We start from the raw sequence: 24,674 nt of genomic DNA, 5'->3' as shown, positions 1-24,674 counted from the left end.
CCTTCCTCCCCCCCCCTTTTCCGCCTATATCTAAACTGTAAGAGGCTCTAGGAAGATTTAATTGCACACACATATGTCATTGAGGCACACTGGGTGGAAAATATTGGTACTGGCTAGATGTTCTGTTTTAATACTGTTAGCAATTCTGCTTTGCTAGGTTGTTGGTAAGCCTTTTATGTTCAATAAAGCCCATTGAACCTCTTTGAGGACTAGTTTGATCTCCTTCCTTCTTTGCAATCCAGATCATACGTGGTCATCAATATAAAAGAACAAGGTCACGTTGGTGACATTATGGTCCTGACCTGTTTTGTATACTGGCTAATGAGCATGTTTGGTATATAGATCAGGCCTGGTCTGTAACAGGGTGGGCACGGGGTGGTGGCAGAAGGCCCCCCTGACATTTTCCCCAAGGTCGGGGGGTAAGAGCGCCTCTGCATCCAACTGCCAATAGCAAGATATCTCCACAACCTGCTTCTCTGCACTAAGGAACAACCTAGGTGAGAAGAAAAATGCATATTTTCAAATACTCAGCCAAGGCAGCATGTGGCAAATGTAATTATTTATTTAATAAATTAACATTTGCTATAGAACAACTTCTTCTTCTTCTTCTTCTTCTTCTTCTTCTTCTTCTTCTTCTTCTTCTTCTTCTTCTTCTTCTTCTTCTCAAAGAAATAAAAGGTGGTTTTGATTGCAATGAGTGCAAAATAAAGTAGCTCAGCTCCGGCAACAATGCCTGTTCTGCTGCCTCTTTTTTTCTGACCGGAATATCCTCCATTCCGTTGTTTGGAGAAGTGCCTTTTCTTATCATTGTTTGTAAAGAAAATTGGCCTGACACTTTTTCTGTTTTACAAGCAATTTGATGGTTCTATGACTGAAGTCCAGAATTTCTTTGATAGTCTGCTATTCGATGGACAGCATTGCCAAGCCATTAAGTCTTTGCCCCCAGATCCCCAAAGGAAGACAGGACACACGTGTATGGATGAAAACTAGGGCCACTTTATTAACTATAAACTATGCAGAGATCTGCAACAGATATAACTATAACCTCCCTAAACTAGAGTGTGGGCAACTCCAATCCCCTTTTTGGGTAGGCACAGCCTCCTAGCGAGGGTTGAGCTCCTCTCACTGTTGGGCAAAGCAGCCAGGCTTGGCAGATGCCATATGAAACCTCAGCATAGCCCCACCAAGCCACACAGTTTACTGTGTCAAGGAGGTAGCCACCAGGGTCACCACCACTGTTCCCTCCAACATGGATCCCCAGATGTTGTGGACTACAACTCCTATAATCCCCAGGCAAAATCCATTGTAGCTTGGGATTCTGGGAGTTGTAGTCAACATCTGGGAATCCCTGTTAGAGGAAACACTGGTCACTACCCCTCCAGCCCCGAAGCTCTGAGTGGATCAGCTAAACAGTGCCCTAAAAGTGGTTCATTCGCTAGGTGACAAGATTTGGCTTTTTAAAAGCCAAATTCTGGCTTACGGCCCATTTGACCAATGAGTATACCCCTTAGGCTCTGGCCACCTCAGACACCCCTGGGCCACAAAACCCTGAAAGATTGTTACATGAAACCATCTCTACCTGAAAGGTACCTATGGCTGAGCACCAATCGAGGTCTTAACCTCCAAAGCCCACACTCACCTGCCAAAGTGACCACTTAACCTGCAACCAGACTCCCACCCCTAAAAGGGGGGTTATTCCCTTTAAAACACAGTCAGTGAGGAGTAGGCGAAAAAATCTCCACACAAAGCCAATCAGGTGAAGACCAAAAATTCCTACTCGGCCCATAAGCGACCAGCTAATCTCTCACTGAACTAGGGAGGGTGGGCGGGAGCCGCAAAGCCTGCAAAGTTGGAGGAAGGAAGCATGTGTGGCGCATAAGTAGCGGCATCACCACACTGACCCCATTGGCCATCCCATGCATGTAGCCACTTCTCACAGAGGACGGCCAAATGGGAGCCATGTCCTCCTGGTCAGGGCTGATTTGGCTTGATCTTGGACTGGACCACCTTTCCTGAAGGCCTGTCTGGTTCACGATCAAACCATCGAACCAGCCTGGTTCGCAGCAGACCAGTTTGCTATTGAACCATTCGTACACACCTGTCAGGGTCCCAACATCTCTAGGCCTCACCTCCCATGTGCAGAGGGTTACGGTGGGAACGATCCCAACCAGGGCAGGAATGCTGCGCCCTCAGACGTGTCCCAACCCCCACCTGCTGAGATCGGCAGGCCCTACTGGCTCCCGTGGTCGGGTGACCTAGTGTCACCCGACACTGATGTGGTCTCATGGGACGTTGTTAGCATATTGCAAGATCACACTCCAAACTCTCGTGTGATCAATAGTGAGATCGCCAGGTCTCATGAGAGTTGCTGTGAGATTTCAGGGTTTTATAAAATGGCCTGGCCTGTGATGAGGGGCAGACAGCTGAGAGCTGTCAAGAGGCAGACAGCTCTGGGAAGTCAAGTCTCCAGCAGGTGACAGAGGCAAAGGAACGCCTGTGGAGGCATTAGCCTAGGACATTGCCAAGACCTCAGGAGTTATGAGGCCAGACCGACTGGCACCCCTAAACAGGGGTAGAATCAATAAGATGGAGACCTTGCACCCCACGAGGCCCAACAACACCCCCAATGAAAAGGAACACACTGCATAGCACAGGCAAGACCTGATGGCAATTGCCTCTGCTTACCTTACCCAGCTCGGATTTGCCACCTAAAAGAAACACACACAACACAAAACAACAACAAGGAATGAACAGGAACACATTGCATAGCACTGCTAAGACCTGATGGCAATTGCCTCGGCTTACCTTAACCAGCTGGGATTCTCCACCTAAAAACAAACACACACAAACACACACACAAGGAATGTAAAGGAACACACTGATTAGCACTAGAAAGACAGGATGGCAAAATTGCCTCTGCTTACCTTACGCAGCTGAGATTTGCCAACTAAAACAAACAAACACACAAATGAGGAATGTAGAGGACTACATTGCATAGCCCGGGAAAGTGTTGGAGATGGACTACCAGTGCATCAACTTTTTGCACCAACTAGCCTTATGACCACTAGGGGCATTGGGGGTAGAGATAGTGAGTAAGGGTCTCCCTAACTGTTCTATCGGTCTCTACTCTATAACCCCTGATAGGACTCTTCAGGTATTTCCTGTTGAGAGTCAGAAAGAATCCCTTCCTTTCCTCTAAGAGAGCAGATGGAAACATCTCTCTCTCTCCCCCACCTATTCATTATGTTCTTTTATAAATTAGGGTTAGGTCTTTCCTAACCAAAGTATACTTCACCAATAAATACTTTGTATTTATTCTACAAGAATCTCCACGTGTCTTCTCTAAATAGCTGCAACAACTAAACTCTGCAACTACTCTGTAACTGGAATGGGTAGCTTCTTTAGTGCTCTGCTAATTAATTGGGGGATAAAAATTACAACCCCCCAAGAGAAAGAGCTGCTGGCAAGATCACCTCTGCTCAGAGGTGCACCTAAGTAATTTTGAAGCCTGGACCTAAAGGACTTTGGAGCCCACACCCCACATGGCAAATTAAACATTTTTTAACACATACATTCTTGAGGGCACAAACCACACCACCCAGGACTGACTAAAGATTATTTGGGAGCCCCCAAGGAGTATGGACTCCAGGGGCTGCATCCCCCAAATCCAGGAGTAAAAGCACCTCTGCCACTGCTTACCTTACTCAGCTCAGATTTGCCACCTAAAAGAAATGCACACACGCACAAACACACAAATGAGGAATGAAAAGGGGCTGGAATGAAATGCGGAATGAAATGAGGAATGAAAAGGGGCATCAAGGAAAGGCCAGGTTTCCTACCTGTAACCGTAGTTCTTCAAGTGGTCTTCTGTGCGTTCACACTTGGGTTATGCGCCTGCGCAGAGCCACGTTCTGGAACCTTCCAAAGCTTCACCCCCCAAAAAGGAAAAAAGAGCAGGAAGACCCACTCCCTCGGTAGGTTGAACCCCACACTACCTCAGTCAAGGAGACCGCCGCTCAACAAAAGAGACCAGCTGCTGTGGGGAGGTAGGGAGGGAGTGTGAATGCACAGAAGACCACTCGAAAACTATGGTTACAACAACAACAATATTTTCACACTGTCTTTCAACAAAAGTTTCCAAAGTTGCTTATATAGAGAAATAATAAATAGAACAAACAAACAAACAATTAAGATGATGCCCCAAACACACAGTCTTGGCAGTCAGGTTTGGACTGAGCCTGCGCTTGGTCATTCTCTTCCATTCTCTGCTGCATTTCACTCACCAAAATGGCTTCAACAATATGAGGCTTGCTAAACTGTAATAAGTCCTCCTGGCCCCTGGACTCTGTGACTTTCACTTGCTGTGAAACGGAATTAAGGACGGAGGTCCACCAGAGGATGATTTGAAAATTAGAAGCATTGAGCTGTTAGTGATGGAAGGACTTCTCTGTGGCTTCCTGGAAATGGACCAGACACCCTTACTTCGTGGGTTGCTCTCAAGCCCTTTCTGGGGACCCCACCCCCTCATGGATTATTCTGCTACTTCTCAGGGAGATTGCAGAACTGGGGAAAGGATCAGAGCAGAGCACAGCAAATGCCTCTCACAGAAATGACCTGGGCTATGTGGAGGAAGGCCCTCTACTCAATGATACCCTACCTTAGCTCTTTCATTTTTTTGCCATGCAGTGCTCAAGGCTGGAAGGGAAGAAGAAATTCAGGCCCACAAATTTTAAATTAAGTCCCACAAATCTGCCAGTTTGCTAAGCACTAGCTGTCCCACCCTCTCAAAACAGTCACCCCCAGTCCCAACCATTCCCCCGGAGCCTAGGGCACCTCCTCACCAATTGTGACTCCCGACTACGTTTGGAAGCCCCCTTCTGCAGTTGGAGGAGGAGCCGAAGTTGGCTCAACACGGTTCCTCCTCTTGAAGAACCTCCGTCTGGGGGGCTTCCCCTTGGAGTCACGTGTGGGGGAGGTCTGAAAGAGCTGCCTGCAGCACTGGCAGACCCTTCGCAGCCTAGAAGAGAGCAGGGAGAAGGTGAGAAAGAGACCCTTAGGCAGACATTTGGAGGAGAGGGGGCCAATGGAAGGTATGCAGAACAGCTGGGGCAGCAATACAGGTAGCCCACTAGGTTTCCAGGTATTGCGCCGTCTTCTTTCTGGCTGAGGAATTAAGTAAAGAAAGCTGCCCAAATGCATTGGTGCAGAGACCTTTGGAACACTGTGTGCAGTTCTGCTCAACCCAACTCACCAAGCTTATGTTAGAGCTGGGAAAGGCATAGAAAAGGACCACGAAAGAGCTCAGGGGTGTAGCTCCTTCCTGGAAGGGAAAAGGTGGAGGCAACAGGGACCTTTTCATTTAGAAAGAAGAAAAGAATGGAGGGCATGACAGAGGTGCACCCTCTCTTCACATCGTGCACCATGTTTGGGATGGGTTTTTGGAGTATGCTGCCACAAGATGAAGTGAAGGCCAGTGCCCTAGCCAGCAGTCACTTTTCACTTGCAACTAACACTGGTGTGCCGGTTTCCTTGGTGCTGCCAGGGACACCATGCTGCTGGACCAGGAAGTGGAGATGACACTGCTGCTGGGTGTGGACTGCACACTAGAAGTAGGCACTCCCGCAAAAGGCTGAGCATTCCTAGGCCTCCAAAGGTGTGTCACAGACCCAACATGAAGAGTAGCACACTTCAGTAACAAGGATTTAGGATTAGATAAAAAGGAAAAGGTGTGTAATAAGAACAAGTGTCTTTTCATAAGACAGTCTGTAAGAGAGAGTTTTCATTCAGCATACTGATAACACCTTGCACCAAATCTCCGGAGGATCTCTCCCATGATCGGTTTCATGTAGGTGTTAAAGTACTTTGGAGACAATATGGAGCCCTGAGGAACACCATATGAAAGTTCAGATTGGAAAGAGCAACAGTCTCCCAGGGACCCCGTGTGGAATCTGCCCGAGAGGTAGGAGCGGAACCACTGCAAAGCAGTGCCTCCCACCCCCAACCCCCTCAGACACTCCATCACCAAAGATGATGATTTCAATATGACAGCCGATATGCGTAAAGATGTGCTTTTTCGATTGGACTGTGTAACTGAACAGGCCAGGCTTGCAGACTCTTGAAAACTCAAGAAGTGTTCTACCATATGGCCTAAAAGACTAGCACATAGGCAAATACATGTGATCAATGAGCTTGGGGGAAATGGACTTATTAAGGACTTTAAAGTGGAGTCATGCAGAGAAGCTGCCACAAGGTGCCAGTGTTGCTTACTTAATAAAGTGTTGCTTACTTAATTGCTATTAATAAAGGGGTGAGACCCAGCTTTTCTGCATGCCAGACACAGACAGAGTCACAGCGTCCTCTGGAGCAAATACATTCTGATGTCATAGGAACATAGGAAGCTGCCATATACGGAGTCAGACCATTGGTCCATCTAGCTCAGTATTGTCTACACAGACTGGCAGTGACTTCTGCAAGGTTGCAGGCAGGAATCTCTCTCAGCCCTATCTTGGAGAAGCCAGGGAGGGAACTTGGAACCTTCTGCTCTTCCCAGAGCGGCTCCATCCCCTAAGGGGAAGATCTTACAGTGCTATTCTCCCATTCACATGCAACCAGGGCGGACCCCAACCTTCTCCCAACCTTGGAGAAGCCGCTGCCAGTCTGTGCAGACAATACTGAGCTAGACACGTGTCCCTGCATGTAAGGGGTGAGACCCCGTAGAACTGGTAAGGGCCATGTCAGGGGAGTAGCAAGCGAGGCTGTCGGTGGCTCAATGGAAAACTTTTATATCTACAGCGTTCAGTCTCTCATTCAAATGCAAACCAGGGTGGACCCTGCTTAGCAAAGGGGAAAAAATTCATGCCTGCTGCCACAAGACCACTTTCCTCCCACTGCTCCGAAAAAAATCACGCAGCCATTGAGAATCCCGGGAGAGAAAAAGTCTTTACTTACAGCGGTGACCGGTGAGGGTGCGGACCAGCCGGTTCCCCCTGAAACGCTGAGGCCCCAATGGGCGGAGGCTGAGACGCCAGGATAGTGCCCACCGGGCTCTGGTCGTCTCCCTCAAAGCGAAGGCGCTTGTTGGATCCAGCCTTCCACTTGGCGCCATTGGGTTGCTTTCGCTTTTGATTTCCAGCTGGCCACCTGAATCAACAGGCGCTCCCTTAAAAGTACCTTGGAAGGACTCCCTCAGGCTGGCGCCTCTATTTCTTGGCGTCCGCTGCGCCTGGACCTCTTGGGGGTTTTGGCCAAGTGCCGCCCCAAGGTCCCCGTCCCCACTGTCTGAGCCGGAGGCTGCAGGGGGAATCTGAAGCAGTCCTGCTGGACTAAGGCGCGGCAACAGCAAGAGCGGAGAAAACACGTGCGCAGCTGAGAGGCCGGAGCCTCCAACGCTGAGCCCTGAAAGGGTTCCTCTGAGAGGAACTCCGCGCTGACCAGGACCCCTCCAAACAAATGCAAATACTTTAGTAAGCAGCCAATCAAGCCGAATGCAAGCTAAAAGCATTAACTTGAGCAGGACATCTTATCTGATGGTTTGTTTGTTTGCTGGCTCCAAAGAGAGGCAGCTCCCTTCCCCACCCTTGCAGAGCCAAGCGGAGAGGAAGGGGGGGAGGGGGAGGGAAACCACCAGGCAGGCCCAGACCCAAAGAGTGGTGACTCCTGTTTCCCTCCATAGCCAGAGGCGGGTCATGAAGGAGAAGAAATAAAACAAACTGAAGCAAAGGCTTAACTGCAGGAGCTCTCTCCTAAAACATCCTATCCATGAGCCCCTGGAGGCGCAGTGGTAAAACTGCCGCCCTGTCACCAGAAGGTTACAAGTTCGATCCTGACCAGGGGCTCAAGGTGGACTCAGCCTTCCATCCTTCCGAGGTCGGTAAAATGAGTACCCAGTATGTTGGGGGACAATATGCTAAATCATTGTAAACCGCTTAGAGAGCTTCCAGCTATAGAGCGGTATATAAATGTAAGTGCTATTCCTATTGCTATTGCCAGGGGCGTAGCAAGGTTGGAATGGGCCCAGAGACAAGATTTTAAAATGCCCCCCCCCACTCAAAGTCCAGGGCCTCAGCACACCCCACATTTTATATCCCGCTCTTCCTCCAAGGAGCCCACAGCGGTGTACTACACACTTGAGTTTCTCTTTCACAACAACCCTGTGAAGTAGGTTAGACTGAGAGAGAAGTGACTGGCCCAGAGTCACCCAGCTAGTATCATGGCTGAATGGGGATTTGAACTCGGCTCTCCCCGGTCCTAGTCCAGCACTCTAACCACTACACCACGCTGGCTCTGTTACTTATAGGTTACTATTAATACTTCCAATGAAGTCTCACTTGTAACTATTAAGAAAGCACAATTCTATGCTAATGAAATAGTTTGGATAGATGTGTTCCTATGTAGCCCAGTTCCTGCAGGATAGTTAGAAACTGAAGTGGATGGCATCTTAATTCACTCTATAAGTCACTTGATAATCTTCCCTTCAGTCCTACAATAGCACTGTTTTATTTTCTCTCTCCCCGCCAGTTTCTGCCCTCCCACCAGCGTCCCCTCTAATTCTTACCATCAGTGAGCAGAAAGAGTTTTGTTCTGGGCAGCACAGCACTATCAAGGCAGTGTGTGCACATCACTCTCTTTCTCACACACACACACGCAGACACATTTAAGGGCCTGTGATGGGGGTTTCAGGCAGATTGGGTGGAAGATACTGCATGGGACGGAAGTCTTAGGAAGAAGGCTGAAGATGGAGTCAGAGCTGAAGGAGGAAGGGCAGGCAAAGAGCTAAGGTGCCTGTTCCCTTTCAGGAAGTCAGTTTACCAGGGAAGAGAGTCATTGCTGGCTAGATACTGATGACCTGGGGAATGGCTACCCAGTTTTAAGAATATGATTTTCATTGTTCATTTGTTTTAATTGTTTATCATGTTGTGAACCGCCCTGAGCCATTTTGGAAGGGTGGTATATAAATCTGACAAATAAATAAATAAAATAAAATAAAATAAAATAAAATAGAGAGAAACCATATTGAGGACTGCAAGAATTCAAGCAAGCCATCAGGGAACAGCAGCCAAGCCTGTTTGAAAAATTCAAGGCTGAAGAATCCATCCCAGTTGTCAGAAGGCAGGCCTGGCTTAGAACCGTCCAAGGCCTGTGGCATTTAAAGGGATAGCACACCTTTGTCATCAGCTTCTGTGATTGCCACTTGAAAGGACAATTAGGGGGAACTGATGGAAATGTCAGTTACAGATTCAAACTGATACAACAGAAGGAGAGCTGGTCTTGTGCTGGCAAGCATGACTTGTCCCCTTAGCTAAGCAGGCTCTGCCCTGGTTACATATGAATGGGACACTTGATGTCTGAGCACTGGGAGAGATTCCCCTCAGGGGATGAAGCTGCTCTGGGAAAAGCAGAAGGTTTCAAGTTCCCTCCCTGGCTTCTCCAAAGATAGGGCTGAGAGAGATTCCTGCCTGCAACCTTGGAGAAGCTGCTGCCAGTCTGTGAAGACGATACTGAGCTAGATAGACCAATGGTCTGACTCAGTATATGGCAGCTTCCTATCTTCCTATCTTCCTACATGCAAATAATGCGCCATGCACAGTGTGGCACACAAAAACATTATATCTCACCTCCAGCCCCCCACCTCTGGCTCTGACTTTACAAGAAGTAAGGTCTCCAGGATAGCTGAGAAGAGAAAAGTATCTGCCCCTCAAGCTATATTATTTATGGCATATAGAAGAACAGGTTCATTTCTCATGGGGTTATGAAATCTCATGGCTCCTCTGTCCCTTACAGATTATTATTACATTGATATCCCGCTCTTCCTCCAAGGAGCCAAGAGCGGTTTTAAGTTTCTCTTTCACAACAACCCTGTGAAGTAGGTTAGGATGAGAGAGAAGTGACCTGCCCAGAGTCACCCAGCTAGTTTCATGGCTGAAAGGGGATTTGAACCCGGGTCTCCCCAGTCCTAGTCCGGCACTCTAACCACTACACCACATTGATACATATGCTACATGGAAGATGGAGAAAGGCATCATCTCATACAGCGCAGGAGATGGCAATGGTAAACCCCTCCTGTATTCTACCTAAGACAACCACATGGCTCTGTGGTCACCAGGAGTAGACACCAACTCAATAGCACACTTTACCTTTACATGTCCAGAACAGAATGAGGAGTGTGTGTGTGTGTGTGTGTGTGTGTGAGAGAGAGAGAGAGATCCGTATGTATATTCTTTAAACTAAGGTGTAACATATAAGTAAGGTATTCATTTCACAGCAATTCACTGGCCAGCATGAACAACCACCTTCACAAAATCCTTCTTACTCCCCTCTATCTCATCATTGAAACTTACACAAGATCACACACAGGCTTTTTCCTTTGTGCCAATTAATCTCAATTTTGTGCATACATTCATGATTAAGCAGGCAAAACACTCAAGTAGTCCTTGCTCCTTATTTTCAGCCTTTAAAAAATAGTCCCTACCTATGCCTGTAAATTCTACTCAATTTACTCAAAATAATCATGCTGAAAATTAAATTGAACATTATACTGCATTAAGCAACTAAAACATACTGCATTTTTGCATTTTTGCCCTGGATTCTACAGGCACTGCATTTTTTGCATTCAGTACTCTGCCATCTCCAGAATCACAGACACAGAGTGATTCCATGCCCGGTATCTCCCCATTTCACAAAACATCCCCCATTTGCACCCCTCCATTTTTGCTTACTGTTTTTGAAATAGGAATGCTAAAGGATGCTTCCTCTTTGAAATGAGACTGTGCCTGTGGTCTTGCTCCCCATGTCTCCTTTCTCCTCACTCTGATCTGAAGAGCCTCACCCATGAGCTGAGGAGTGACTATGTGCATGAACAGAGACTCTAGCCCAGAGAGCAAGCAAAGGGAGTTGGAGAGCCTCTTTAGACTTGGCTCTGGTCAGGTTTGTTTGAGTGCCTTTGCAAAACAAAGAGAGTCCCTTTGTTTTGACTTGATGACTTGTTGACTCAGACTGAGCAGAACAAAGGGAAGCTGAGTCCACCCCCCACCTCAGCTAGTCTGTCTTTGCAAATTGCAAACCACTTGTATGCAGATTCCATGCCCTGAAAGAGACAGGCAGGAGCCCCCCACCCCGGGACACACAGGAGGGGGTCGGGGCTCAGGCTGAGGGCACAGCACACTCTGAGACTTTTGTTGCTTTTGCTCAAGTTCCATCGGCAGCGGCACCTTCCCAGCCCAGTGGGTGGCGCTCTGCGCCTTCCAGCAAGCTGTGCCTGATGCAACGCATCTCTTGCTTCATCGGAAGAGCTGACCCTGCTTGGAATGCAGGCAATGTGTGCTCAAATGGCTTCAGCCACACATTTCCTGGGATATTCCGAGGAGCACCTAGCTTTTCTGTGAAACCTTTGGCACGCTGATCTTTATTCTCTATTAAAACTGAGCATGAGCATATATAAGTGAACACATATGCTTCCCCAGAGGTGCATCTAGGTAACTTTGTAGCCTGGACCTAAAAATAAGAGTTTTGAAGGGAGGAAGTCTACTTGCTTCTGTTTTAGCTATTTGTATACTGCTTTTCAACACAAGAAAAGTGTTGAAATACATAGAAAAGTGAGAAATAAGTAAAGATGGTTCCCTCAGGGACATTTCTTTTTGAGTAGCACACATTCATGCTGCATTTGTGCTTGCACTTATTTGGAAGGGGCTGGCTTCAGAGAGCAACTTTCTTTGAGTAGTGGCACACATTAATTCTGTGTTTTGTTTCTTGCTTGATTTTACTTTGAGGGTTCATTTTTAAAATCCACCTCTGCAGCCCATTCCTTTTCCCTTTCATGTGGGCTCCGTTGTCGTAGCCTTGGTCCCTCATACCACCAATATTAAGATTCCAGGGATGCAGTTGATTGACAAGAGTGTCACACAAACCCTCTCCAGTTGCATCATGCACTTCCAGGAAACCTAGGGAATGTTCTTCTATGTCCACAGTGCCTTCTTTGCAGGAAACAAAATGAATCATAACCATCATCTGCTCAATGTGACTGATGTCTGGAATGCAGTCCAATATTATAAAATAGTACTTTGCTTTCTAGATTGCTTACAAGATCTTTTCAGTGATGGTCTTGCCCAAAATTGCAATAATTTAATTTTGTATGTCTTTGCGCAAATAGTGGTATTTGGATTCCTGTCTCTTTTGCAAGCACATTAATTTTAAAATCTACTATCTAGGTTTACATTATACTTTATTCAGGCGACTTCGACTCCACTGTTTCTGTGGAATCTGTTAAGGTGGTGGCCAGCAATCCTCCTTGCAGTATTAGATTGGATCAGTTTCCATATGTGATGCCGGAGGACATGGACTAGCTGCTTGGGGCAGTGCGGCCTACCACTTCTTCGCTGGATCCTTGCCTGACTTAGCTGCTTCTATCTAGCCCTACTTGGCTGCTTCTATCTAGCAGGGAAATTGTTGGAGATGATTGATTTGATTGATTGATTGATTAAGTGCTGTCAAGTTGATGTCGACTCTTAGTAACCACATATAGATTCTCTCCAGGATGATCTATCTTCAACATGGCCTTTAAGGTCTCTCAGTGGTGCATTCATTGTTGTCGTAATCGAGTCCATCCACCTTGCTGCTGGTCATCCTCTTCTTCTCTTTCCTTCAACCGTTCCCAGCATTATGGACTTCTCAAGGGATCTGGACTTTGCATAATGTGTCCAAAGTATGATAGTTTGAGCCTGGTCATTTGTGCCTTGAATGAAAATTCTGGATTGATTCGTTCTAGGATCCATTGGTTTGTTTTCCTGGCTGTCCATGGTATCTTCTCCAACACCAAAGTTCAAAAGCTTCAGTGCTTTTTCTAGCTTGCTTCTTCAAAGTCCAGCTTTCGCATCCAGAGTGTCACGGGGAAAACCATTGTCCGAACAATTAAATCAATTAAAATACCTGGGGGTAATTTTTCAATATAATGCTGGGAAATCAGCACATATTAGTATGCTCACAGATTCGGCAAAACGCAGCACAGCAGCAATCTTAAGATTTTTCAGAACTCAGGGTGCAGGCTACATACCAGCTGCCTTAAAGCTTTATACCGCAAAGGTCATTCCGCAATTATTGTATGGCATACAACTAGGTCCATACTCAAGGTTTGACACTTTGGAAAGAACTCAATCAGGGTTCTTGAGGAATTTATTTGGTACACCAAAATGTACAGCAAATGTGACTTTAAGGACAGAGACTGGTTTCATAAAAATTGAATCTCGGGCCTCGCTTTTGATTATTTATTTCTGGTTGAAAATACATCTGCGACCAGTTGGTTTAATTCCTGAGTTTCTTTCAGTTAGTCCCCAGCCATTATGGTGTACTACAGTAAGTACGAAGCTCACCTCTCTAGGCTTAGACCCAGCCCAACTGCTGGAATTGGGTCTAGTGAACGCGAAAAGAGTAGTGAGACAACGCTTTGTTGATATTGAGATCCAAGAAAACTGGGCTGCGCTTCCAGAGTTTGATAGAGCTATAAGAACTAAAATGGATCTTTTCCCCGCAAAATATCTGTCGACAATGACTTTCTCTAAGTTTCGATGGATATTCACAAGAGTAAGGGTTAATTCCTTTCCATCCGCACTTCTAGCTGGGAGGTTTCAAGGTGTGCCTTTAGAAGAATGACACTGCCGTTGTGGGTCAGGAGATACAGAAACTGTCGCACATATCCTTCTCCACTGTAATCTCCATTTGTATCCCAGGGAAGGCCTTATTGCTCCTCTAATATGTAAACTGGCAGATCAATCTGATGCTAACCTTGTAAAACATCTGCTTTCAGACAAAGATGCTTTAATTTCTATTCCTGTAGATAAGTTTAGTTATATTGCTTTTAAAAGGTATAATGGGATATCACCCCAATCATAAACTGTATATATGTATATACATATTTTAATGTTTACTGGTTTTTACTCTCTGTTTGGTCAATGACTGTAAATAAAATTACATTACACATTACATTACGAAGGAGAAAGTATACAGCCTTGTCTTACTCCTTTGTCAATCTGGAACCAGTCTGTTTCACCATGTTCCGTCTGGACTGTGGCTTCCTGTACTGTGGATAGGTTTCTCATGAGAACAATGAGGTGTTCTGGGACACCCATTTTCCTAGGATATTCTACAACTTCATGGTCAATGCAATCAAAGGCTTTTCTGTAGTCAATAAAGCACATGTTGACTTATTTCTGGTGTTCTTTGACTTTCTCAATGATCTAGCATGCATCAGCAAAATATCTCTTGTTCCTCAGTATTTTCTGAAACCAGCTTGAACATCCAGCATTTCCCTTCCACATAAGGCTCTAATCTGCATTGAATGATCCTGAGCATTATTTTGCGAGATGTGAAATTAAGGATATTGTGCGATGATTTGTGCAATCTGTTAAGTCTCCTTTCTTTGGTAAGGGTTTGTAGATTGACCTCTTCCAATCTGTTGGCCACTGTGTCATTCTCCAAATTTGCTGGCATAGTTTGGTTAGAGCCTTGACTGATTCTTCTTCTGTTACCTGCCATATTTCTGTAGCTATTCCATCAATTCCTGTAGCCTTCTGACTTGGTAATGACCGGAGTGCTAATCTAACTTCATATTCCTGTACTAGAGGTTCTTGCAAATAGGAATATCTTCTAGAGCAGGGATTCTCAACGTTGGGTCCCCAGATGTTTTTGGACTTCAGCTCCCAGAATCCCCAACCAAAGGGCACTGGGACTGGAGATTATGGAGTCCAAAAACATCTGGGGACCCAACGTTGAGAATCCCTGTTCCAGAGTATCTTGGATGTTGGTGTCCCTGCTGTACAGATTTTCAGTATACTCCTTCCAACTCTGTTTGATCTTCTCTGAATCAGTTACTATCTGTCCTTTGGCATTTCTTAACATACCAATACAAGGTTGGAATTTGGAACCTCCCTCTGAGTTCAGGGATCTTTTGGAAAACTTGCCTTATTTTTCCATGTCTATTTCCTTCCTCGAGGTCTTTGCAAATGCCACTGTAGTACTGTTCTTTGTCTTTTCTAACAGCTTTCTGAAATTCCCTTTTAAATTAATTAATGAGGTCTTTATCTTTCTTGACTTTGGCTTCTCTCCTCTTCTTGGCAATTTCCACCGTCTGTTCTGACATCCATTTTGCTTTCTTCTGTTTCTTGGTCTTTGGCAGTCTCTTTTCACATTTGTCCTTCAACTTCTTTGATTTCATTCCACAGTTCCTCTGATCCAACATCAAGTCCCCAAAGGACCTCCCCCAGGGGAGTGGCAGAGATGCTTTGTTTGGACATGGAGATGTTAAAAATCATGGGGGCCAAAACAGAATTTTATGGGACCCTGTTTGTCAAAGACTATGGCTTTTGAGCAGCCTTGAAGAAACTGCTGCCAGTCTGTGTAGACAATACTAAGCTAGATGGACCAATGGTCTGACTCAGTATAAGGCAGCTTCCAATGTTTCTAAGAGTGGTGGAAATGTATTTGGAAACTAAATCCAATGTGCAGCACATACTAGGTCTGATGTTTAGAACTTAGCAGCTGATTTAAAACAATGCAGACTTCAGATGAACCACTAAATCATGTTATATTAGCTGTTCTGATCCGGAGCCTGTGGATTGTTATGTGCAAGTTAGCTCAGTACATTAATATTTTCATATATGTTTTTGAATTAGAACCCCAGTCCTTTACTATGATTCCTGTTGACTAAATAATGGGGTTGCAAGGGAGGGGGAGAGAGAGAGACACAAAATAAGACAAAAAGAGGCCATAGATTAAGATATAAGATAATGAAAAATGCAACTCACCACAGTTGGGAATCCTAGGACCAGGTGACCTGTATTTCTGCTCAGCCTGCTGCTGTCTAGGAGCTACATTCTTAAGACCCATGTCTGCTGGCTTATCTGAAATGCACCTGCGGGTTAGGCTGATCAGCTCTTCATCCCACTGCAAGTAGCAGGGGGCCTCGCAGCTCCTCATTAAGCGAGCCTCCATAGCCAGCTAGTCCACAACCTAGGTGAGAAGATGTACATTTTAAAGTTCTCAGCACAGAGAACATGTAGTGAATGGAATGGATGTTTTGTATATATTAAATCAGCATTGGCAATATACTTTGCATATGTCAGGAAACAAAACATGGCTCAATGCTTTTTTAATCATTAGTGCAAAACAAAGCAGCTCAGCTTTAGCAACACTGACTGCTGTTCTGCCTTTTTGCTGAAATGTTCACCGCTTATTACAAAACCTAAAAAGGGAACACACACACACACACACACGGAATGAATAAGAACATATTGGCATTGAAAGTAACACACTACATAGCACATAACAGGCAGAAACAAATTCTGAGTCCCTTCTGAATAAAGTGCTGCCCAAGCTTTGCCCTGGTGTCTCTGCTCCAGAGCGAATGGGTGGACAGGGAAAGGTCCAGTCCTGTGGACCAGAAATGTGCAAATCATATGGAGCAGCAGGCAGTGCTCTAGGGACCTCCAGGTACACACATACACACGGAATGAAGAGGAACACATCACTTAGACCTGATAGCAATTTCCGCTGCTTACATTATCCAGCTGGGATATGCCACCTATCACACACACACACACACACACACACACACACACACACACACACACACCGGGACCACATTGCAAACCCTCAGCCTCTCATTGCCCTGCTCTGACTAACAGCTGCTCTCAGGAAAAGCTCTTTTCCTAGCTACCCAGGATCCCTGGTCCTCCTCTTACCAACCCTGTCTGCTGTTCCTTTGCACAGGAAGCCCATGGAGACTCCAAGAGAGTCTCCAAAGTAAACCAAGATCACAGAATTCTGTGGCTTCTTGTGACATCATGACCTGATCAGTCAGTGACAATGGCTGCTCTAGTCTAAATCCACACTCAGGTTGTTCACATGACCGGCCCTACAGGGACAAGGCAAACTTACGTAGGGCTGGTCATGTGCAGCGCCAGAATCACTCCTGATCCCGGTGCTCCATCCCCAGGCAGCCCTGCTTTTACCCAGGCTAAAAGTGAGGTAGCAGGATGTGTACTTGCCTTCTACCTCATACCCGGGTGGTGTGGTCGCTCAGGCTGATGGCAGCCATCCTTTCCACAGAGCGGGGGGGGGCGGCGCATGGAGTGGAACAGCATCGGGAACTTCCTCAATGCACTGCGCTGTTCGCATAGTGCATTGTGGGATTCCTGGCAGCAGCGAAGTAGTCGTAAATTCCTAGGTGTAGCCTCACCCACCGAAACAGCGGCCAGAGGACTCCCTTTAGAAGGAAGCAGTGCATTTCAGTGGGCATTCCCTGCCATTTGATTGAGGACACTAACCCACCAGAGCACTTGCATGCTGACGGTACTTGCTTTAATCAGTTGGCGCTAGGAAAGACTCCTGCCTGAAACCATGACGAGCTGCTGCCAGTCAGTGGGGCCCAGGGTCTGACTCCAGGAAGGCAGCTCCCTCTGTTCCTAAGATAGGTAGCATGCTAATCAATGGTTGGAAGAGCAAGAGCATCACACTAGCCCTATGTCGAAAGCCAAGGGCTTTGCATCCCTGCTGAGACCCCAGATGGGGGAACGTGCCCTCCCTGCAGCACTACACCACTGCCTGGCAGCCTGGTTTCTTTCTCTCCCCACCGCCCGGCCACTCCAGCTCACCTCGCCACTCGCCCCAGTGCTAGCACAATACAACGTAAATAGATTTTTTTAAAAAATATGATTTGCTTGTTAGTTTCTCAGAATGGGAGAAAGATGTAGGCTAGATGGGATAGTGCCAATCCTTGATTAATACCAGTTCATTTTAAGATTCACACCAAGAATCCTCCCCTGCCCCCCACCGCTCTGTCCACCAGAGCCCAATTTCCCTTCTGTTAGGATGGGCTCCACCAAGGCTTTCACTCACAGCCACCGGATGGGTACTCAGATCTTGCAGCTGGTGACGTGACAGGCTCTCACTCCTCAGAATCAGGAAGATTGGGCCTCTGGGGGTTCGCCTGCCCCTCTTTGTGTCTCTTCGCACAAAAGTGTTCTTGCTGGGCTTCTCTACAGGCTCCTGGCACAGCTTCTTCGGGTAGGGCTCCACTGCTTCCCCAGCCACCTTGAGCACTTGACAACCCAAGTGAATTTCAGCTCCTTATACTACTGCTTATACTACTTATACTACTTCCTTATACTACTGCTTCCCTGGCACCACATGTTCTCTTTCCCCCTGGCTCCACAGTAGCTGAATGGTCATTACAGCCCTGAATTCAGCTGGTGACTGGACTCTGTGGTCCTGCACGGTCTGCTAACTGACCCAATGACCACTCAGGTTCAGCATCTTCACCCATTTTCATTGGATCAGTATGGGTCCCTAACAGTTACATAGTGTGATGAGGTAGGCAAACCACCTCATAATCAGGTACCTACACATACACATATAGTACACATACCTTTGATTCTGATGTTGATCTTATTATAACTGGCACAAATTCTCATTTGGCCTACTTTCTTTCAGACCAGAACTACAAGAGCTGCCCAGGTCTCTGGAATGCGGAAGTTGAATTTCTGGAAGTTGAATTTTACCTCTAGCCTCCATTGCTGCATCTTTTGCTCAAATTCACACTGAAAATGAACGGGGAAAATGGGGGTCCTTGCTTGATCAGGCTGTCATCTCCCATACTGATGTTGTGTTGGGCTAACCAAGTGCAGCCTATGTCATTCTCACCACAACTGAGGACATCTGAAGACAATAGCAGAACCTCTTGAGCTGCCTGTATGTGCTCCAGCTTCAAACTGCCTTGATTTAAGACAAATATCTTCCAGCTTTGACGCATTCCAGGGGCTACTGGCCTTGGGCCTCCCTTCAGACAATCTCAGCAGGTTGGCATAGATTGAATTCTTCAAGCCAGAATTCTCTTGCAAGGTAAACACTACAGATGCAAATGCTTCATACCAGGGGCGTAACAAGGCTGGAGTGGGCCCAGAGACAAAATTTGAAAATGGGCCCCTCGCTGATGCACACAATATATAGTCATGTGACTTGCCTCATGTGACTTGCCTCTGGGGGCCCCCCCGAGGCGTGGGGGCCCCCAGACAGCCGCCTCCCCTTGCCTAATGCAACGCAATTCGGGTCAAGTCTGTAGCTGACTTTCTTGGGCAAACAATGAGTTAAAGGAGAAGGCGACTCGAATATTCTAGTCTCTTCATTTTTGCTGAATGCCTTAGATCTATGGCCATCATTAGGCAGACTCTGTTGCAACAACTCCCTTGAAATAACATCCATTTTAGATTCTAAGCGTGAGGCCATCAGAATTATATAATGCTATGTGGCTGCAGTAAGAGAGCAAAATTGTGAAAGAAGAAAGTTCTGGTCAGGTAATTTTCCCTTAGTTTGTATTTCAGGGAAAGTTTCCTCAAGGGAATGTATTACCTCTTCCTGGTGATCCTCCTGCAAATCCTCCTGGTCAGCCAATAAATCCAAATGATTATAAAGAGGTATGGTTGGTTTGTCCTTTGAAGGAATTAGAAAGGCATCCAACTTCTGTTGTTTAGAGGAGCATTCCGTAGGATGGTCTGGGGGAGAGGAAGGGGAAAGAGCCGCTCATGTTCTTTTCTTCTTGGTCATTATAACTTGTAATCAGCAAAGCTTTAACAGGGAGGCAGTCAAAATACAGTCTATCTTCCAGGCCGGAGATAAAATACCAATAAAAAGCCCAGAAGATTTAAAAAAGATTCAAAATAGGTGGAGGCTGAAGGAGCTTAATAGAAACACAACCGCTCCGGTAGAAAGCACCACCGGAAGTCCCTTGCCTAATGGTAGTTACGCCCCTGCTTCATACCAATGACTGCCCCTTCTTACAGCACCTGCGGGTCTGTCCGTAGGTTGGCTATAGGCACCAGAACTTCACTTCTTTTCCTCTTGAGCATCACGGATCCCACAAGGCATGCTAGCCAGTTGGCAAGCTTCAGTTCAAACAGACCATCCTGATCTTTCCAGTTTCTGCCCCGCAGTCAGCCTCAAATAACCATCTCACTTCTGGAAAGTGCAACAACATTACTCTTCACTTCAACTTCGTAAACTGATTGTAACGTTCCGCGTTCCACAGACCAGAAGCTTTGCTCCATTAGCTACTGGAACTATCAGTCCACAGGGTATGAAATGCCTCTCATGTTCTTTGTTAACTTGCTCCCAAAACTGGCTATGAACAATTGATACCTGTGCACCGGAGTCCAGCAGAAACTGGTACTGTACAACTTGCAGATTTCCTTCCAAAAAGTATCCCAGGCCTTCCGCCTCAGCAATTAACATTTCATTGTTTGAGCCAGCATCCGTCTTGGCAGTGGATTGGCCCCCATCCACTGCCTTCCTTAGTTTCCCTGTTTTGGATCTCCTCTGTGCAGATAATATTTCCAAGGAAAATGACATGGGCTTCCACAGTTTCTGCATCCTTTACTTACTTTCTTACAAAGGGTTGATCCCTTTGATTTAGCCTACGTGCTCCATTCATTCTTGCTTTGAAGTTAAACATGAACCACCTTTTTTAGCCTATGAAGTTCACTACAGATATCTCGGGGGGGGGGGCCCTGCCATCACTTGCATATTCAACTGCTCATCAGAAACGACTCTTGTTTCCTTGATTGTGTGAACATGCCCTTTGGTTTCCAGAGCCTGGAATTTTTTTGTTTCCAGTTTTCTAGCCTTCCAGTTCTGGGGCCAATTTGATGGCATTAGCCCAATGCCAAGACCGTCCTAACTGGAACTGGAGGTGCATTTCTCCTTTGAAGGCATTGTTAGCGATCTGGCCTCTAGCCATCAGATCTTGCACCTCTGCACTAGTTCCAGGGAAAGCTTTCACCGCTAACTCTCTGAGGGCAATGCCAAGTGCTTGCAATGATTCTGCAGGGCCTTTCTTATAATGAAGGAAAAACTGCTCCGTCCCAATCTGCATACCCACTAGGTCCCAGAGAAGTTCTTAATGCTTTCATCACTTGCATATAATATGTCGTATGTCTCTGCTGAGCCCACAATACTCTCTCCTGGCCTTTCCCATAAGTAACAGACTCAGGTGCTTTAAGTTAAGGCAGGGACTCTCAAACTTAGGTCTCCAGGGCATTTTCCGGATGAGATTTGCAATGCTTAAAGTGTTGCAAAGTGTAATGGAATGAGGCAGCAGTTTGAAACCACAAGCGCAGCGATTCTCAGGCAGTAAGATATGCAATGTGACAAGGTTTTGCCCGTCCATACTGCCCATCACTGCAGCAGTTTTTCCAGGCAGGGAGCTTCCATATTCCACCTCTGGAACACATCCACTGGCCCCTCATCCTCCCCAATTTTGGGCCAAAGGGGTTGCAGAGGGAGAGGGGGATTGCTGACATGATGGAACTTAAAGAAAAAATAAATCTCGGTGCACTTGTGCAAATCCGCCAGTAGGGGGACACACCCGTCCAAAACAATTCCTTTTGTCATAGCAGGCTTGTGTAAGGCAAGCAGGGGTTTTAAAAAAATTTAATCCAATGGTGATGGAGAAGGGAAGATGCGGAGGGGAGGGGAGGGGAGGACGAGCAATCTGAAGACGCGGGGCGGGGGAGCGGGCTGCCCATGAGAAGGTCTGCTCTCTGTGCCCCACCCCACCCCCCCACCCCCACACAAGCAAGAGCAGTGGCTCTTCTCGGACTAGCAGTCCTGGGCTTTCCCTAACCTGGGCTGTCTCCACCGCCACCACTTCCACTCCCCATCAGTGCAGGGCTGGCAGAGGGGCTCCAGAAAAGCAGCGGATTCGCAAGAGGGAGGAGGGGCCGCGAAAGGGAGGGCAGGTAGCCCCCCCCACCCACACACCCAAAGAGCCCTCTGGAAGGAGAGCAAAATCAGTCTGGTAAAATTATTTCATGGATGGATCGGAGAGGGGCTGCAAAATCAACCAATTCTCACACAGCTAGATTTAGTTCGATGGGCTTCCTCTTCAGAAAAGTGCCACTCTTTTGGCAGGGAAGGAGGTGGAAGGGAGCCTCTTGCCCACCACCCCCATCAAAAGCAGTGTGTGCCCCCTCCCTTTCCCCACCATAAAATAAAATAAAATAAAAATAACTGTCCACACTGCAAAATGCTGCAAGCATAAATAACGTGACAAGCCTCCCTACAATGGAAAAATACAGCTACTTTCCTGCAAAACATTTGCCACGTTATAGGGCAATTACGAAACAATTAAATCTGAAACAGGGCATGGGAAATATGAACGGTACCCTGCTGACAACATAACGACACTGATGTCGTGACACGGGCAAAATGGAGGGGCACTTTGTGAACACGTAGCGAAACTGTTACAGCGCATAATCTGGAAAATGCCCTGATGTTGGTGGACTACAATCCCATCATCCTCAGTCACAATGACCAGCATGATGGGTGCTGTAGTCCAACCACACGTGGAGACCCAGGTTTGAGAGCCCCTGACTTCAGGCTTTCATCCCAACCATTTAACTCACCTGCTGTTCCATGCTCCTCTGACCAAACACCCTTCTTTTTCTCCACTGCATGGCATAGGATTAAATAGTTGATTAAATGTATACCTCGTCATTCATTTTGTATTCTGTATAACAACCATTAATTTATACTGTCCTTCCTAATGGAGCAGCGGGGAAATGCTTGACTAACAAGCAGAAGGTTGCCGGTTCAAATCCCTGCTGGTAGTATATTGGGCAGCATTGATATAGGAAGATGCCGAAAGGCATCATCTCACACTGCGCGGGAGATGACAATGGTAAACCCCTCCTGTATTCTACCAAAAGAAAACCACAGGGCTCTGGGGGTGCCAGGAGTCAAAATTGACTTGACAGCACCCTTTACGTTTACCTTCTAGACCAGTGCAGGGGCGTAACAATAATAGGGCAAGGGGAGACCGTTGTCTGGGGGCTCACTGCCTTGGGGGGCCCCCCAGAGGCAAGCCACATGACTGACTCCCCCAGCCACACACCTGCCCAGGCTTCCTTCAGTTGTGTTCATCCTCCAAAATTGATGAGGGTGCTAAGACCTGGAGCTACCAGAACAGCATGTCTTTCTCTAGTAATATCCTATGTGCCACATTAGAACATCATCCTAAGTTATTTTTTAAAAGGTTTTGCAAATTGTGGATGATGCAAGTCATTTAATGGTACTAGAGAAAGTCAGGCTGTTCTGTTGACTATATATTACCCTTACCCTTAGCCTTGAAGCCTGGGTCACTGGTTCTCATTTAGTTTGTTATCTAGACCCGTTACCGTTGCCCCAGATCCCACTCTGCCCCACGGCAGCCAATCTGTGACGGGCCCTGGGGGTGCCAGCAGTCAGTGGGATCTACCAAATGAGGCCAGAGAACCTAACTTAATGGGCAAGAGCAAGAAGCCGGTTCAAGGTAAATCAAACATCAGTGGCCCTAAAGACACATTTCAAACACAACAAACAGTGACCATTGCACTAGGTAAGACCCCCCCCCCCACAGATCCCGATCTCCAGAGGTGTCCCTCCCCACAGAGCCCCCTCACCGCTCCCGTCATCATTGCCTGGCCCTCAGCACTGCTCTCTGCCTTCAGGATCTGTCGCAGCAGGACCGTCTCCTCAGGAAAGTCTCCGTCCTTCCAGCCTTGGTCTCTCCTCCTCCTCCTCCTCCTCCGCTTCTTCCCCCCCAGCCTCCCTCCTTCCTTGGGGTCCTGGGCAGGGGCGGAGCTAAGGGAGAGGGGGGGCCTGTGTGCCCCCTGACCCCTCTCTCCAGCAGCCCCTGGTGGGCAGGAGTAAGGGAGAGCAGGAAGGAAAGAGGGGGGGTGGAGCAGGGGGGGTGGGGGGCTCGGGCTCTTTGAACCCAAAGTCCGCTCAATTATAGCTGCACACCCAGTCCTGGGTCACCTTCCCTCCTCCTCCTCCTCCTCCTACCCCCGGGGCTCTTCCTCCCCCCTCTTCTCTCTTCCAACTTCTCACTCACCAGCAGCTCCAGCAACAGTTCTATTGGACGACTGGCCTGGTTACCTAGGCGACCTCCCTCCCTCCCTCCCTGCCCACCTGGTTACCTAGGCGACCTCCCTCCCTCCCTGCCCACCTGGTTACCTAGGCGACCTCCCTCCTCCCTCCCTGCCCACCCCCACCCCATGGCCTCCTCTTAGACATTGCCTGTGTTGGCGTTTTTCACACTCGGGGCTACAGAATCACCCTGGGCAATCCGTGGCAACTCCACCGTGGAGCCTTAATGCCTTCTTTTGCAAAAGTGCGTCCCCCAAATTTGGAAAGGATCCACCGCCCTCCCCCCTGCTGCTCCCTACAAGAGACACCCTTTTGCTGAGTTAGGAAGACGTAACTCTCATAGTAGCGCCTGGAGGGGAGGTGACTCACCACCACAAACCAGCACCCCTCTCGCCAGACTCCTCAGACCCTTCCTGCCACCAGCTGTCCCCCGAAATGGCTTGGGGGAAAGGCTGCTTGCTGGCTTCGGCCTGGTCACAGGCAGGGACAAGGTGCAGGGCCCAGCCCGCAACCAGAGGCACTCCACTGGTTCTGCTTCAGCCTAGAGTCTGCCTCTCCCTGCACTCTAGAGTGATGTCTCTGTGATGCTGGGTCCTTGCTAGGCCTTGTTTCTGGGTCCCCATTTGTGTCATATTTCATTACCTGCAAAAAGGAAGCAAACCAGCAATTCAGAAGACACCTGGCCATTCCCTCTTTCCTAGGAATATCAGTTATGCGACACATTGGAA

General features: G+C 47.4%; 1 long non-coding RNA gene across 2 annotated transcripts; it reads right to left on the bottom strand.

The window, feature by feature from the left end:
* Positions 1-974: 974 nt before the first annotated feature.
* On the bottom strand, positions 975-24,459 carry LOC128348219 (uncharacterized). Of its 2 annotated transcripts, none has more exons than XR_008318004.1 (3): positions 24,316-24,459; positions 15,792-15,996; positions 975-4,695 (listed from the first exon to the last, which is right to left on the bottom strand). It is a non-coding gene; the product is annotated as an uncharacterized LOC128348219 (long non-coding RNA). The 2 variants fall into 2 exon arrangements; XR_008318005.1 differs by having other exon boundaries at positions 975-2,828.
* Between the last annotated feature and the right edge of the window lie 215 nt (positions 24,460-24,674).

Source organism: Hemicordylus capensis, chromosome 2 (genome assembly GCF_027244095.1).
Source record: "Hemicordylus capensis ecotype Gifberg chromosome 2, rHemCap1.1.pri, whole genome shotgun sequence".
Classification (NCBI taxonomy): Eukaryota; Metazoa; Chordata; class Lepidosauria; order Squamata; family Cordylidae; genus Hemicordylus; species Hemicordylus capensis.
Note: the sequence above shows the minus strand (reverse complement) of the source record. Positions and strands in the feature narration are given on the sequence as shown.